Source organism: Odocoileus virginianus, unplaced genomic scaffold, assembly GCF_023699985.2.
Source record: "Odocoileus virginianus isolate 20LAN1187 ecotype Illinois unplaced genomic scaffold, Ovbor_1.2 Unplaced_Scaffold_33, whole genome shotgun sequence".
Lineage (NCBI taxonomy): Eukaryota > Metazoa > Chordata > Mammalia > Artiodactyla > Cervidae > Odocoileus > Odocoileus virginianus.
This window is the reverse complement of record NW_027224295.1, coordinates 151,456-168,946: the sequence shown is the minus strand read 5'-3', so window position 1 is coordinate 168,946 and position 17,491 is coordinate 151,456. Positions and strand designations below refer to the sequence as shown.

Genomic DNA, 17,491 nt, shown 5'->3' with positions numbered 1-17,491 from the left:
TGCATTTGAGAAGAATGTGTATCTTGTTGTTGAGTAGAGTGTTCTGTATATGTTTGTTATATCCAGTTGGTTTATGTGTTGTTCAACTTCTGTTTCCCTACTCATCTTCTGTCTGGTTGTTTTATTTATTATTTAGAGTGACATATTGACATCTCCAACTGTTACTTTGAACTGTTTATTTGTCCCTTCAATTCTGTCAGTTTTGGTTTCAGATACTTTGACCTATTATTAGGTGTAAATCTTTATAATTATGCATCTTTTTGCTGTGTTGAATCTTTATTAATATACTGATATATAATATCATTTGTCTCTTGCAACCTTTTGTGATTTAAAGTCTATTATATTTGATAGCCACTAGTATAGCCATGCCAACTCTTTTGTTTACTATTTCCATGGAATATCTTTTCCCATCTTTTCACTTTCAGCCTATTTTTGTCTCTGGATCTAAAGTAGTCTCTTGTAAACAACATATAATTATACCATGTTTATTTGAATCCATTCTTCCAACCTCTGTCTTGATTGGAGAGTTTAAACTGTTTATATTTAAAGTAATTAATGATAAGGAGGGACTTCTGTCATTTTGCTCTTTGTTTTCAGAATGCATTTAGCTTTCTTGCCCCTTGTTTCCTGTATTATATCTTTTGTGTTTAGTTGATTTTTTTTTTTGTAGTGAAACTTTAATTCCCTTCTCATTTCCTTTTGTATATATCATTTAACTATTTTCTTTGTGTTCACTGTAGGGATTAAATTTGACATCCCCAAATTATACCATACTAATTTGAATTTTTACCACTTTAATGTGATTAAAATAAAAGCTCCATCCAGTCCTGTCCCCATTCCAATTCAGTTATTAATGTCACAAAGTTACATCTTTATGTATTAAGAGTCCAAAAATACAAAGTAGTAACATTTTTTATGCATTGGTACCTAAGAAAACTGTTTTCCTTCATTCTCACTCTCACAACACTTATGACATCAGATATGTGGGTTTTCTGCAACAAGAAACTAACTGCTTGGAATTAGTGCCCAGTCCTACAGGTTAAGGGCTTAATCCCACAGACTGTCCCCTACCCTTTATTTCCTCTTTTCTTTAATATTTATTTTTAAATTAAAAAAATAATCTTATTTATTTATGTTATTTATTTTTGGCTGTGCTGGGTCTTTGTTGCTGTGTGGGTTTTTCTCTAGCTGCAGTTTGAGGGCTTCTCATTGCAGTGGACTCTCTTGTTGTGGAGCACTCAGGCTTCAGTAGTGGTGATGCGTGGGCTCAGCAGTCGCAGCTCCTGGGCTCTAGAACACAGGCTCAGTAGTTGTGCACAGGCTTAGTTACTCCATGGCATGTGGGATCTTCTCAGCCCAGAGATCGATCCCATGTCTCCTGCATTGGCAGGTGGATTTTTTTTTTTTTAACCACTGAGCCACCAGGGAAGCCCTGTTATTTTTATTTATTTGGCTGTTCTGGGTCTTAGTTGTGGCATGCAGGATTTTTAGTTGAGGTATACAAGATCCTCTAGTTACAGCATGTGGGACCTTGAGTTGTGGCATGGGAACTCTTAGTTGCGGCATGTGGCATCTAGTTTCCTCACCAGGGATGGAACCCAGGCCCTCTGCATTGGGAGCATTGAATCTTAGCCACAGGACAACCAGGGAAGTCTTTACCCCCTGATTCAGACACCAATCACAAATCCAGGTTGTCACCTTGGCTTCTGACCAACTGTCTGTAAATTGGGACCAGTTTCTATGACCTCCTCCTGAGATCTGATAATTTTCTAGAGCAGCTCACAGAACCCAGGAAAAGTTTATTTACTGTTGCTGATTTATTACAAAATGATACTTTAAAGAATACAATTGAACAGCCAGGTAAAGAGCTACATAGAGGGTGAGGTATGGAAAGGGGCACAGAGCTTCCATTCCCTCTCTTAGGTACACCACCCTCCTAGCACCTCCATATGTTCAACAACCCAGAAGCTCTCTGAGCTCTGTACTTTGGGGATTTTTATGGAGACTTGATCATGTAGACATCATCAATTATTAATTCATTTTCTAGGCCCTCTCTTGTCTCTGGAGAATGAGGGATAGGGCCCAAAAGTCCAAGCTTCTAATGATGGCTTTTTGTCTTTCTGGTGACCAGCCCCTATCCAGAAGGTCACCAAGAGTCACCTCATTAGAACAAAAGATACTCTTATGGTAATAAACTCTTCCAGCATTTATCTGGGAATAACTTAATATTGCCTTCATATTTGAAGGACAGTTTTGCCAGTTATAAGATTTTTGGTTACACAGTTCCTTTCAGCATTTTGAATATATCAACCCACTGCCTTTTGGCATCCAAGGTTTCTAATGAGAAATCTGTTAATAATCTTATCTGGATCCCTTATATGTGATGAGTTACTTTCTTACTGCTCTCAAGATTCTCTTTGTCTTTAGACAGTTTGATTATAATGTGTCTCAGTGTGGATTTCCTTGATTGATTTTATCCTACTTGAAGTTCACTGAGCTCTTTGGAGGGCTATATGCATGTCTTTCATCACATTTGAGATGTTTTCACCCATTATTTTTTCAAGCAGTCTCTCTGCTCCTTTCTCTCTCTCTTCTAGGATTCCCACAATGCATATGTTGATCTGCTTGATGTTGTCCCACAGGTCATTTAGGCCTTCATTTCAGTTTTCTTCAATCTTTTTTTCTTCTTGTTCCTCAACTTGACAATTTCAATTGTCCTATCTTCAAAGTAGCTGATTCTTCTGCCTACTCAAATCTGCTTTTGAATCCCTCTAGTCAGTTTTATTTTAGTTATATTTTTAAGCTCCAAAATTTCTTTTTAGTTTATTTTTAGGTTTTCTGTCTCTTTATCAAAATTACCATTTTGTTCATACATCAGTTTTGTGACTTTGTTCACATCTTCTTTTAGCTCTTTGAGCATCTTTAAGACAGACAGTTGTTTTAAATTCTTGGTGTAGGAAGTTCACCATCTGGTCTTTCTTAGACATTTGTTTATTTTTTTCCCCTTTGAATGGGTCATAACATTCCTGTCCTTTTATTACTCATGAGTTTTTTGTTGTTGAAAGTAGGACATTTGAATCTTATGATGTAGGAACTCTGGAAATCAAATTCTTCCTCTTCCTCAGGGTTTACTGATTTTGTTTATAGTTTATTTAAATTGGTGTATGTTGTCTCTGTGGCAGCATCAGCCTGAGAGGTAAGCTTAAGTTTTCCCAGATATTTTATGAGTCTGGATCTTTTCTTATGTATGTGTGGTGACTTTCTAAATTTTCCATATATGTGGTTGCTTTTGAGTGTGTGTGTGTGTGTGTGTGTGTGTATGCTCAGTCGCTTCAGTCATGTCTGACTTTTTGCACGATGCCAAGGGCTGTAGCAGACCAGGCTCCTCTGTCCATGGGATTCTCCAGGCAAGAATACTGGAGTGGGTTGCCATTTCCTCCTCTAGGGTATCTTCCCAACCCAGGGATTGAACCCTTGTCTCCTGTGTCTCCTGCATTGCAGGCAGATTCTTTACCCACTGAGCCACCTGAGAAGCTTTTGAGTATACATATAAGTGTATGGTTCCCAAAAGGTGAAAAAGGGAAAAATGAAGGGAGAAAGAAACAGATGCCAGGGGACTTCCCTGGTGGTCCACTGGTTAAGACTCTGTGTCTCCACTGCAGGGGGCACAGTTTCCATCTCTGGTCTGGGAACTAAGATCCTGCAAGTCATGTGACATGGCCAGAGAGAGAGAAACAGGTACCAGTCCTCTGAAATACCCTGCAGGTTTTGACATTTGGAGGAGGAGAGGTTTGTGATGATTGCAGTGGGAGTTGCAACAATGGCTTCCCACCTCTGCACATGATCAGAAGCAGGAATTAGTGATTAGAACACAGATTACCCATGATTTGAAACACAAGGTTTTCATTGCCCACTCTGACTCCCACAAGCTGAGGCAGCCTGCTCCAGAAATGTATGCACAGCTTCCTGGTATGGGACTCAGAATGTTTTGGGATAGCCACTAACTACCTACATGGAGGCCTGGCGTGCTGCGATTCATGGGGTTGCAAAGAGTCGGACACCACTGAGTGACTGAACTGAACTGAACTGAACTACCTACCTAAGAGCTGAAACTGACTGTAATTAACTGCAATATACCTTTCTCAACTTCCCTTGAAGTCACAAACATTTAATAGATCCCATTTTTCCAAGCTAATTACATCAGACAAATTCTGCAGTCAGGGACATGAATTCCTGGTGCTTTCCTACTCTACTATCTTCCCTAGTGTCACTTCAGCTGTGTCCATTTGACACAGTCCTAATTATCTTGGGAAGCTCCCTTATTTTCTGGCACAATAAGAAGCACCAGGTTCACTTATTCATTCCTTGTTCCAGACTTGAAGTCAGGAAATTCTCCCGACTCTTCCTTTTAGTAAGGAATGGAATTGAAGGCAAAAATCTGAGCATGAGGGATTTGTGCTTGTATAAAATATTTCCTATTTCAATATAGCATTATTTTTGTTTCTGATTTTTATAATTTCACTTATGCTGAAAATCCAGATTTCTCACAGTATTATGTTAAAAGCTTTTTACTGTGATAAATAGCACTCAAACAGAAAAGTGAATGTAAGTGCACAGTTTAATGGATTATTACAGAATAAAGACCTTTGAAACATTGTTAACATCAGGGAAGCCCCTATAGTTTCCCTTATCATTGTCTCCTCACCTCCCTCCCCTCTATTATTACTCATAGCCTATTGTCTGGACATAACTTCTTTGAATTCCTCTGTCTGCCCTGTGGTGTTCTGTAATTGGTAAAAGCTGCAATTTACTTTCTTAAGTTTTGTTTTCCTTTTTTTTTTTTTTTAATTTGTGTTTGAATGTTGTTAATTTTTCCTTGATCTTCAACAGCACTTTTCTGGTGAATTTTCTCTTCTCTTTTGAGAAGTTGCAATCTTCCATTTCTGTTTTGGTGTTTTAGAATCTTCTGTGGATACTGTATTTTACTCATGTTTTAGTTTTCATATTTGAATGGATTTGTCTTTTCTGGAGAGATATTGGGGTTGTGTTCCCAGTTTCTCAGCTCAAGAGCTCTCTCTATTGGAACTGTAATTGACATCTTTAAAAAATATAATTCTTGGATCCTGTCTTGTTTCAGGAAGTCTACCACCAATCTCTTCTCTTTTCCCTTAATATCAGTCAGTCAAGGAATATTGCCCTTGACTTCCAAGACAATCCCTGACACTTTTAAACAGTGCTCTTAAAAGTCTTCCCCTTTTCTTTACTTCCTCCAATGCTTGATCTCAGACTTAACCACTGCATTCCTACTCAGATGAGAGCCTCTCCCCCCCTCCCCTGGCAAATTAGTACCTCTAAAATTTTTAAATTTATTTTTGGTTGTGGTGGGTCTTTGTTGCAGCACACAGTCTTTCTCTAGTTGTGGTGAGTGGGCTCCTCATTGCAATGACTTCTCTGGCTGGAGCATGGGCTTTAAGAGAGTGGGCTCAGTAGTTGTGGTGCATAGGCTTACTTGCTCTGAGGCATATGGGATCTTCCTGGGCCAGGGATCCAATCTGTGTCCCCTGCATTGGCAGGCGGATTCTTAACCGCTGGACCACCAGGGAAGTCCTGAGAGCCTCTTCTGTAGGAAAATATTTGTGAATGGTTTCTAAGTTTTGCCAAAGCCAAGACCTATCTGAACCCTCCATTCTTCTTACTTTTATGGTTTTCTGAACCTGTTCTGCTAGTTTGGGATGATCTTTCACCCTCACATTTAAACATAATCTTGAATTTGAGAGTTTTCTCAGAGTCTTAGCTGAAAATGCAGGTTGTGGAATATTTTATGATCCCTTTGTACTTTTCATTGTCAGGCGAGTGTAATCTCCTCGGTTCTGTCTCGTCTCAACAAAAGTTTGAAATGACGGACATTAAAGCCCTCAGTGCATCACAGCTCTTGGACACACCGTTTTATAGCTCTTGGGTGTTGAACAGACTGTGTTACAGCTCTTAGACAGATCAGTGTTACAGCTCCGTGTTACAGCTCAGTTTTATTTAGAAAAGAGAAGGAAAATACACCCTCAAGGCAGGAGGGCATGCAGACCCAGAGACACTAAGAGAAGAGAGAGCCCTGGCTCTCTGGCTCCTCTTTTATGTTTTTTCCTCCCCCCTGGGCCTGCCCTGTGTAAACTGGATGAGCCAGGAGTGCTGTTTGTTCTACCTGAGGTCCTCACTCTGTCCTTGGACCTTCCTTTGTTCTATTTTCACGGGCTTTTCCCTTCCTTGTCTTTTAGCTACCAGCATTATGGTCCCTCCACAGAGAAGAGGCAGGGCCATCTCTGAGTGACAGAGGGGTCAGCCCGATGGTCAGGGCAGTGTCTGGAGTCTTGCCCCCTCGTGCCAGTTCCTCTGTGCCGCAGAGAGGTCAGCACCGGATTTCCACTTTGGCTCATGTTTCTGGGGAAAAAAAAGCCCCTGAGGGCTGAGGCCTCCATCACATGGGGTGTGGGATCTTCCCAAGCCTGGCACAGGCACCAGGTCTAGCCACTGGCCCAGCTTTGAAACAGGAGGAGCGGAAACTGTCCTGTAAGCGGTGGGAGGCGGGGGAGGGCAGACACCACCGCCAAGCACTGTGCCCTGGGGCGTTGTGGCTTTGGCCCAGGACCTGCCCTGGGGAAGCTCATCCTCCAGGGCTCCAGGAAGCTGCCGCCCTGTGGGGAGACCCAGGGCACCACCCAGGCAGGGCAGGAGGCAGGAGGCAGCCTGGGTCCGGTGTCTCCAGGAAACTGAGGCAAAGCCCGCAGCTTCCTCTCTGTGCTCAGAAAGCCAGGCTGGAATCACCTTTGGGTGAGGATGCCAGGCTCTGTGGATGCATGCTTCTGGGCTATTAGTTTCCTTTTGGAGGCTTTACTTCTTCATAGTGCTTAAAATCTTTTTTTTTTTTTTTTTTTTTTTTTTTACAAACACCATCCTTCTATCAGCTCAACCAAAGAATCTGTCTACACATTAGATCAGGCTCTAGTTCCATTCAGGAAACTTGTTATATGCTCCTCTAAGTGCAGCGTCCCTTGGATGGATGCAGGTCTTGACTTCTAGAATTTAGTCACTAAAAAGGCTGGAAGGGCCTGAGCTCCAGGATGCGGCTGAAGGCTTGGGAAGCGTACGCTGAGGCCTCCTGGCAAGCAGCACCCCAGGCCCCAGGCCTCCAGGTGGCCCATGAGCTACCTGCCCATCTTCCTGCTTCCTGTAGTATTTTTTGTTGCTGCAGCCCTAAGCTTTACCTCTGGTGTCCCTCGGCTCTTTACAAAGCGGTTCCTGAGAGCACCCCCAGCCTGACATGGTTTCTAAGCTTCAGAGCCTCCCCCAGCTGTCCATTGCCATCTCTGCAGCCATAGACTGACAGGATACCTCCCTTTCCTTTTCCCATTGCTCCCAGCTCCCTGCATAAATCAGTTCAGATCAGCACACGAGATTGTGCCAGGTGCTGTGTGCTGGGCACTGGAGACCTAGAGCTGATGCAATCCCAGGAGCTCCCAGGTCTGGAGGAAACATTCAAAAAATGCTTAGTAGATGGGAAATGCCATTGAAGCCTTAAAGGCCATGGATTTGGCCTTAATTCAGCAGGCGGGAGGGGGGGGCCGGGCACTGCAAGTCTTTGAGTAGAACTGACTTCCAAGGGCCACTGGCAGCTGAACAGTTTCTTGCCTGCTTCAGGATTATCCAGAAGCCAGACCCCTCCCCTTCCACAGTGCCCACCTGCCCATCATACCCTGGACCCCTGGTGCCATCAGCTTCTTCCACTATGCAAACGTTGATGTCACCCCTACCCTCCCTGAAATGCCTCTTTCTAGTCTGGGAAACTGGAGAGGGAGGGGAGCAGTGCTGATAGGAGGCCTAAGGCCTGGGTGGGGCTGGGCAGGACTCATGCCCACTCCCAACCCCCACTCTTTGCAGTTTATTCTCATCTTCTCAGTGATCTAGTACCAGCCAATCACTTAAATAGCCAATACAGGTGTCCAACCTGGCCCGAGGTCATTGGCTTCCTTATGGCTCTGTCCTCTGAGCATGTGCATCCCACTCTGCACCCTGTTCCACTTAAGGAGAACAGATGGGGACACCCTCCTCCAGGTGAGGGGTGGGGGCAGGGGCAGCCAGGTGAATCAGAAGGGGGTGGATGGATGGATGGCACTCCAGGGCTCCCTTCTGATGCACTCTGCCCGCCCATCCCTCCTCCATGCCTACCTCTCCTGCAGCGTTTGAAAAATGCAAAAAAAAAAAAAAAAAAAAAAAAAAAACAAGCGGAGACTGGGGTTCCCTCCCCCTAGAGCACTGAACAGGGCACTATGCCCCCACCATTCCACCCTCCCCTTAAGGTGGGCTTGAGTTCTGGCCGCTGTCCCTGGACAAGGCCCAGGTTCCCATGGTGGGCAGTAAGGGCTCCAGCCGTCTGCAGGGCTCCCAAGTACAACCACAGCTGTGCTCCCCAACCTGGGGGGAGCTGCCCCACCCCCACCCTGTGCTCCCAACACAGAGACTGGGGAGACAGCAGATAGGTGTCACCGCCTGCCCCCACCATGCCCTGGCCAGGGGTGGCACCTGTCACCTTGGCCACCACTGCTAGCACGGTCATTCGTGTTCATGTCCCTAGTGTTTACAGGTCCTTTAGATGCCAAGATGGCAGCTGGGGGGTGTGGGTGATGTGGGGGTTGGAGGGGTCTCAGGTCAGGTCCCCAGACACCTGCTGGGCTCCACGTGGCCTCTGATGCCCCCACACTCTGCCCTGAGCTGAGGTTCTGGGTGGGTCCCCTACCTGTCCCTGAGCCTTCAGCCTCCTGACCAGCGTTCCCACCCTTGGGGTGGACCCCAGCCTCCGCCCAGGCTAATTCAGATCTTCCTACCTGGAGGCAGGGTGAGGGGCTGGGGGCTGTGCAGTGTTACGGGTCAGGCTGTGTGGCCCGGCCCTTTTGTCTGATTATTTTTGTAAAAATTGTATTATCTGTGGTTGCTACCCCCTCACCCTCGGCTTCAGGCCCAATCTGTCTTCCAGGCCCGCCTGCACGTCCCTCGGCAGCTCTGAGGTCTCTGCGCCTCCTTCCAGCACTGGCTGTCAGGGCCAGCCCAGCAGAGGCCCATGACCCAACAGCCCACCCAAAGAACTCGTTTCTGGGGGTAGAGATGGGGTGATGCTCAGCAGGAGGTTTGAGCCCAGAGACCAGGGGAAGTGGACCCTACACGACACCCCCTTGCCCTACCACCGCCAGGCTAAAGCCCAGTCTTCCCGAACTGGGCTACCCTTGTTCACGTGCCAAATTGCCCCAGCCCGTGTGCCCCAACCCCTCTCTGGAGCCAAAACTCCTTCCCCCAAGCCCTGCAGTGTCCGTGTGTCCGTCCTCCGTGCCCGTCTATGCAATGACAGCCCCGGAAGAGCAGCCTCTAATCCTCTGTAGCAATAACGGTGTGCCTCCTACCCCCAACCATCTGCATATTGTCAGGGGACGTTCAGCTTTAAGGGATCCAATATGTTATTCTTTTCTTTTGTGTGCCATTTCTCAAGGATTCTCTATTCCTTATCAGTTCCTGGAAAACAGGAATGAGCAGAGCTGCACGCAGTTCTCAGGACTGAGATCATGAGAAAGGGCACCTGCTTGGATTCCTTTCAGTGACTCCCTTCAGTGACCTTACTTAAATGTAATCTATTCAGTTATGCCCCTCTTACTCAAGATATGGAATGCTTTCTGGCCCTTTGAAGATTGTTATTTGCTTGGCTTTGTTTTTGTTCAATTTTTTTTACTGCCTAAAGCTGCCTTGTATGAAGATATATAAACATGCGTTTCTGCAAATAAAGCACCCTTGTTTCACTCGAGACTTGGGTCCCCTGCGTCCCTCTTCTCATCGACTCCAGTCCCCAGGTCCCGGTCTGTAAGAACATGACAGCGTACCACTAGGTTTTTAAAGTCCATAGATTTTAATGAAATTTCTATTCCTGTCTCTGAGCTGCTGCTCTGCTTTGTCTGGGTCCTCCAGCGGGACATGAGTCAGGGCTGGGACAAGACCTCCTCCTGCCAGGCCTTTGGGGGGATGCCTGGGAGGAGAAAGGCCAGAGGCTGTGACAGTCAGGACCGGACACTGAGGACCTGCTGAGAAGGTAGGGTGAGGGCCAGACAGACAGACAGACAGCAGTGGAATCCTGGGGAGGGCTCATCCTAGACTAGATCAGAAGTGGGCTGGACCCTGGCAGCTGAAAGAGAGCAGGAGCAGACAGGACGAGTTCCAGCCGAAGCTGAAGCCTCCTTCCTGAGCAGCCCTTCAGGTTGGGGCCTGGGGCGCTGCACTGGACGTCAGAGTAGAAGCTGGCCTTTTCCCGGGGAGGCACTGAATCTTCCGTCCCCAGCAGCAGGTGGCGGCCAGGCCGCGAGGTTTGGGGCAGCGCTCCAGAGGGGAGCGGGCAGGCAGCACTGGAGAAGCCTGGCCCAAACTCCAGCAGCCCCGTGGAGGCAAGGCAGGAGTCCAGTGCCCTGGCTGGAGGACCCCAAGGGCTGTGGCCTGAATGGGAGGGAGTAGCTGTGAGGGGGCCGTGGCCTGCCCCTCAGCCTGCCCCATCCAGCTGTCTGTCTGCTCTGGGTTACCTGTGGCTGGGGGAGACACAGGAAGGACTCAGGGGTGCCTGCAGCTCCTGTTGCCTGGCTGCCTTCTGTTCCTTTAGCTCTGGAGGAGAGGTTCTGCCTGAGACACAGTGCCCAGTCTTCCAGGGTGTTACAAGAGCAAGGTGGGATGGGTGTGGGTGGGGGGGAAGTGGGGGGAGTGCAGTGCTGGGTGCTCTGGGACTTGCTAGGGTCCTCACCTGCCAGGGTGGGCTCTAGGCTTGCCTCAGAGGGCCAGGGGCCCCTGAATACTCGTCTTCCAGGCAGCGTTGCAGGGAGAGCTGGCTCAGTGCCTAGATTTACGGCAGGGGCGGGGCAGGGTGCCCAGGCCAGGATCCCCATGGCCGGGTGCAGGAACCAGCATGTGCAGTCTCTTCCTCCCAACCACCTGGGGGCACTCCTGAGAGGAACACCAGCCTCTCCCTGAAAAGCTGAGCTTGGCAAGGGGGTGGCAGGCCTGAACCCAGACTTGGGGAAGAGAAGGAGGCAAAAGACCTAGGCCGACCCAGCAGTTGATCTAAAAGTGCTGACCTCGGACTTAGGGACTCAACTGGAATATGGGTTCACGTACTTAGGGATCACACACATAAGAAGTGTGCACACAGATGAGAGAAGTGCTCGGGCCTGGTGCACTGGGAAGACCCAGAGGGATCGGGTGGAGAGGGAGGTGGGAGCGGGGACCGGGATGGGGAATACATGTAAATCCCTGGCTAATTCATTTCAATGTATGACAAAAACTACTGTCAATGATGTAAAGTAATTAGCCTCCAACTAATAAAAATAAATGGAAAAAAAAAAAAGAAACTAAGAAGTGTGCACACAGGAAAAACAGACCCAGGGTTCACGCAGCCTCTGCAGGCACAGACACACAGACACACACGCGTGTGGATCTCATGCCCTGGGTGAGAGACAGAGGTGTCTATGCTCAGCATCAGGGCTGGGGCGGGGTGGACCAGGCCTGCAGCTCACCTGCAGGATGGGCATCTCCCTCTCCAGCGCACAGCACTCTTCCTCCAGGAGGGCCCTGGGACATGGACAGTGCAGCACAGAAGCAGCACTGCAGGCCAGGGTCTCAGCAGAGCCCTCCACGTGATCCCAACCCCCGGCCTCCCCAGGAGCCTCCTCTAGGCCCTCCTATCTCAGTCCACCTCTCCCTCTGCTGCCCTCATGCTGTTCCAGCACAGCCTTGCAGCCCCGCCAGCTTCTTTCTGGGCAGGGTGTGTCCTGTTTTGTTGCCCGCCTCCCAGTGCCCACCCTGGGGAGCAGCAGTCTCCCTTCTACACGATGGGACTAGACTTGCGGGTCCTCCTGCCTCCATTCTCTCCCGCATCACAGCCATGCCCCTGCTTTAAAAACTTCTGTGTGTCATCTCTTCTCCACCTCCCAGAATAAAAGTCCTCAAGCCAAGGCCCATGTAGGCATCTGTACTTGACTGATTCCTGGCAGCAACCTCATCAGCATCCTGCCCTTTCCACCTCTCAGCCCCATTCTCCTGGGTCTCCCGGCCAGGTGTGTTCCCTCCCTTCTCCTCCCAGTAGTCCCAGTACATCAGGGTCCATCTGCAGTCCCACCCTCCCTGTCTCCACCCACACTGCACACACTTGGGGGCCTCACCACAGGTGTCCAGCAACCTGGTCAATGTGGGACACGTTCAGCTGGTCCTTGATGATGCTGAGGTCCTGGTGACAGCTGCTGGCAGATGAAGTCAACCTCACTCTCCCATGCTGCTTCACCCCAGGCCTTCAGGACACAAACGCCACTTCTCCTAGACAATTTTTGTGCTTTCTCACAAAGGCAACACAAGATGGTACTAAAAGGAGATCTGGAGCCTGGGATTGCACATGGGTTGTGCCACCCTTTCCTGTGTGTGAGTCTGGGAAAGTCAATCATCTTTTTTGAGCTTTAGTATCATCATCTGCAAAATGGGGCCATCACCCCCTTCATAAGGATGTGTGAGACATAAGTTGCTACCATTCACGGATGAACACACTGCTGCTCATTTACCTCATTCAATCCCTAGCCCTCTCTAACCCAGTCCTCGCATGCTGGCTATCCCAGCCTGAGGGAAAACTGGCCACTGGATGAAGTCTTTGCATCCACTCCTATCTGCCGGTAGTTCTCCCTCTTCCTGTAAAGTGCTTCTCTTTGTATCGGTCTGGGAGTCTGTTCCTCGTACTCTAGAACCCAGACTGAACCCAGCTCCCAGGACTGGCACATGTTTCCTGGGCTTCTGCAGCCTTCATGGGTTGACCCCTACCGCAGGTAGCTGTAGAAGTGTCAGCCTGAGACCAGGAGCTCCTCCATGCCCAGAGGGAAGGGGACTGAGTTGGAATTTGTGTGAGACCATGGGATTAAAGCTGACCCAGTGGGGCTTTCCTGTCCTGGGTCCCTCTCTACCAGCTCCCTGTCCTCTGAGCCCCAGGCAACCTGCCCCTACATCTGTATAAATAGAGGTACTAGGTCTCCATTAAAGGAATCACCCCACCCCCAGCCCCACCCCTGGTGCCACCAAGCATCCCAGCTGCTCCCAGGCTTCGAAGCACCCCGGCCAGCTGGGTTCCTGCATGGCCCTGTCCTAGGAGCTGCTGAGGAGTGAAGGAGGCAGCTGAGCTGGCCTGGCAGAGACCATCTGGGCTGGGAGTCAGGGGGAGGAACAGGTGCGGCAGGCATGTGGGCCTGGGCACATGCTGGGAAGTGACTTAACCTCCATGGGGCACCTGCCACATGGAGAGCCCAGCAGAAGCTCCAAGGATGACACATGGTAGACACTGAGGAGACGCAGGGGCCCATGTCTTCACGCCCAAGCCTGGGCAAAGGGGGATGGAAGGGAGGACCTCATGGCCAGGGCCAGCTGCCCACTCCTGCATCCCAGGACACAAATGGCAGCAGGAGTCACAGACCTGGGAGGGCCCCAGTGCCCCTGGTTTACACGCATGGCCCTCAGCTCCCTCTGCTCTGCCCCACCATGGCCTCTAGAGAAGGAGCATCCTTCATGATCTGCCCTTTGGGGACCACGGCAGCTAAAGAAGTCCAGGTACAGCTGCCCAGGTTAGCTAAGAGGGATGGCGCTCCTCAGAGACAAGCGCTACATGGAGGCAGCACTGGTTCCACCTGAGTCCTGAGAACAGTGTAGCCCAGGGTCATAAGCAGAACTGAGAAAGACGCAGGAATAGAATCTCGAGCAACCACTAGGGGTGCCCAGGGGACCTGCTATGGAGCCTCAGACGCAGCAGCAATGGGCAGATGTCAAAGGTCAAAGGGCACGAAGGAAACTACACTCTGGCTATCTTTAGGCACATCCTGGTGCTGGGAACAGGTGTCCCAAGGCGGCATTCCCTTCCACAGACGGGCTAGCCGGCAGAGCCTGGGGTCTGGGAAGCTCAGCCCCGGCAGGGGTTCTGGGACCTTGGGATTCAGGCTCTCTGTGCTGCCCACGTGGGTCCCACATCACCCCTGCCTACCTGCCCCAGTCCTTTCAGGGTCACTCAGAGGGTTTCTTAAGTTTCATGGGACTCAGAATCTCCATGGAGGGACGGGCAGAGCCACACTCCACTTTCTGCTACAGGCCCATGGCAATTCCAGCATGTCTGGCAAGAAGGAAGCCAGTCTGGATCCTATCACAGCATCTACTCGCCCCCTAGCAAGTATGCGGATCTTGAGACCTCCGCCTCTGCCCACATCTGAGCACTAAAGAGCTCAGGCTGGCTCAGGAATACTTTGAGAAGCCTAATTCATACAGACTTATTCCAATCAGGAGTGGGCAGACCAGAGCGGGCCTGAGGGGCTGGTTGCTGGAAGTTCAGAACCAGGCAAAAGAGAGAGGGTCCAGAGCCTGGGGCACACCTGTTTGGCTCCCTCCCCAACAGCTTTTCTCTGGACCGAGGTCTTAAGTGTCCCAGAAATCCCTGGTGAGAGACAGGGCTTGTCTGGGGAGGGCTCAGCAAGAGACCCGAGGTCATCAGTGTCTCACCTAATGAGAATGGCAACAGGAGAATCCGTGTGGGGAAGGGAGGAGCCAAGGGCGGGGCTGTGCTCTGCCATCGGCTTCCTCCCCGGTGGCTGCCCAGTCTCACTGCTTCTTGAGACAATACCCCCAGAGAAGGAATACAACGACCGCCCTTGGGGTATCTTCCTGGCTTCTGATTCCAGAGCTGGCCAGCTCCATGCATCCATGAGCCATCCATCCATGAGTTGGCCCTGCTCTTATCTTCTGCTCGCACCACCTCTCCTGTGCTCTGAGGCAGTGGGCAGTGAAGAGCTGTGACCTGGGGAAAAGGGAGAAGGATGTTTCCTGAAAGACCTCACTAAAGGATTCAACATGAAATGTTCTATGCTATTTTTAGAGTGGAAGAAGGGAAAAATCAGTCTCTGAGGACTCCTTGACCAGCCCCTACATGAATGCTCCCCCCAGCAGGCAGAGCACAGGATGAGGGTGCCAGGGTGTCAGCCCCAGGACAGCCCTCCCGGCAGGACCGACGGCAGCCTGCCCTCCAGGGCATCTTGTGATGAGGGTGGGGGGTGTCAGCCACGGGACAGCCCTCCCGGCAGGACCGACTGCAGCCTGCTCTCCAGGGTATCTTGTGATGAGGGTGGGGGGTGTCAGCCATGGGACAGCCCTCCCGGCAGGACCGACGGCAGCCTGCTCTCCAGGGCATCTTGTGATGAGGGTGGGGGGTGTCAGCCACAGGATAGCCCTCCTGGCAGGACCGACGGCAGCCTGCCCTCCAGGGCATCTTGTGATGAGGGTGCCGGGGTGTCAGCCACGGGACAGCCCTCCCGGCAGGACCGACGGCAGCCTGCCCTCCAAGGCATCTTGTGATGAGGGTGGGGGGTGTCAGCCACGGGACAGCCCTCCCGGCAGGACCGATTGCAGCCTGCCTTCCAAGGCATCTTGTGATGAAAAGAACAGGACTGTGCTTCCTGCCTCCCAGCATGACTTTCGGGCTCTGTAGCAGAATCTGCCTGCTGTGGGCTCCGAACCACGGCAGCATCTCACCTGCTGGGTGAGGGGCTGCCTGCCTGGGCCTGCCTCCTGAGTGCGATAGCCCTAGCACTCAGGGTCCTGGCAGTGCCAGACTTGGGGCCCCCTGGAGCCTCCTAGGCCCTCCTGTCAGGGCCAGCAGCTGACAGCAGGCCACAGAAGGGACAGCCAGTGCTCATGACCCCCACCCTTCGCTGCAGCCTGGTCCCTGTATTCACCAGCATCCCTTTGGCACCTTTTCCTTCCATGGTGGTGGAGGGTGAGGGGCTCTGGAGTCCCGGACCACACTCACAGGGTTAGTTTCTAGCACGCTTCTGAGTACAGGCCTCCAGACCTGTGAAGAGAGCGGAGAATGAGGCAAGGACTTTCCCAGGGAAGGCAGGGCAGGACGTGTGTGGCCAGAGCAGGCAGTGGAGAGAGCAGAGAATGAGGCTAGGACGTGGCCCGGGGAAGGCAGGCAGGACGTGTGTGGCTCCAGGACAGGCAGTGCAGAGAGCAGAGAATGAGGCGAGCACGTGGCCCGGGGAAGGAAGCCCTGGCAGAGCCCCAGAAAGGGGGTGGGAGTAGTCCCCAAGACAGCCATGGCTGCCTGCATTCTTATCCCAGGACTTCCACTTGATAGCCAGGTAAACCGCAACCTCGCTTTCCCCAATATCCCTCAACAAAAGACTATTGGTACTGGCTACCACTCACAGTACTGTGGTGGGGATTAAACAGGGTGAAGTAGGCATGGAAGAGGGCCTGGTATATAGTGAGTGCTCATCCTCCTTCCTAGGGAAGGCCAGGAGCCTATCAGGGGCCCACCCGGCCCAGGAGCAGCTCCCGGCTGGCCCAGGAGCCTTGCTGGGGTTTCCAGAGTCTGTGCAGCCCCTTCCCCACCCCATCCCAGTCTGCGCTTGACTCCAGACTCCCCAGGAATCCTAGGCTTCCTGGCAGGGTTTCTTCCAGCAGCCCGCACTGAGATCTTGAAGTCCTGGTCCCTCTGGTGACAAAATCCATCCATGGCTGTTACAGCACATCTGTCCAAACAAAGTGCTGTCTTTATGCCTTCCTCATATCATGTTTCCAAGGTAGGAGCCATCTCCATTTTCTAGAACTGAGGATCAGGCAGATTAAATAATTTGCCCAAGGTGAAAGAACTAATAAGTGGTAGAACCTGAGCTTGAACATAGGTTGGCCAGTCTCCAAAGCCTATGCTCTCACCCTGCGAACAGTGTACACACGCAGTCATGTGGTGACCCAGTCAAAGTTTTATGTGCCGTACTGATAATTGGAGTGCAGTGATCTTGAGTGTGTGTGCATTGAAATTCTTCAACTGTGAATACAAACTCGTGTGACTTGGTGTTGAGCACAGTGAGGTTGGGTGTTTGACTGTGGAGACGTTTTGCATGGCTGTATGATTGTATTGTGTGAGTGTAACCATAGTTAGGCTGGTCGTTTGTGTCGTGTGAAGTTAGCCATGGCAAAGTGCAGCTCTGTGTGTGTGTGTGTGTGTGTGTGTGTGTGTGTGTGTGACTGTTGTGGAGGGGTGTGTGGGGGGAGCTGACGAGGGCCCTGAGTCCCCAGCACCCCTGACCTCTGTGGCCCCAGGACTGTCTGTGCTCACCGTGACACTTGATGGGTGGCTCCACAAGCCTGATACACTCCCTTGGGCCTCCCTGTTCTTAATCCTCCCCTCTCCCCCACTTTTTTTGGAGGAAGTAAGGCAAATAGTGCTGCCAATGGAATTGGCTTTCAGTTTTTCCATAGGATATTTGTGAACATTTTATTTGTGAGCATTTTATAAACCTTTGAGTGATAACTCCATTAAAAAATCATTAAAAAAGCAAAAAATAAATAGAGCTATTCTAATTCTTTCATTTGAATTCAAGTGTCAGTTCTTATTCGTTCTCCA

General features: G+C 50.4%; 1 pseudogene; it reads right to left on the bottom strand.

Annotated features, from left to right (window-relative positions):
• Positions 1–9,921: 9,921 nt before the first annotated feature.
• LOC139033688 (coiled-coil domain-containing protein 24-like) lies at positions 9,922–14,657 on the bottom strand (annotated as a pseudogene).
• Between the last annotated feature and the right edge of the window lie 2,834 nt (positions 14,658–17,491).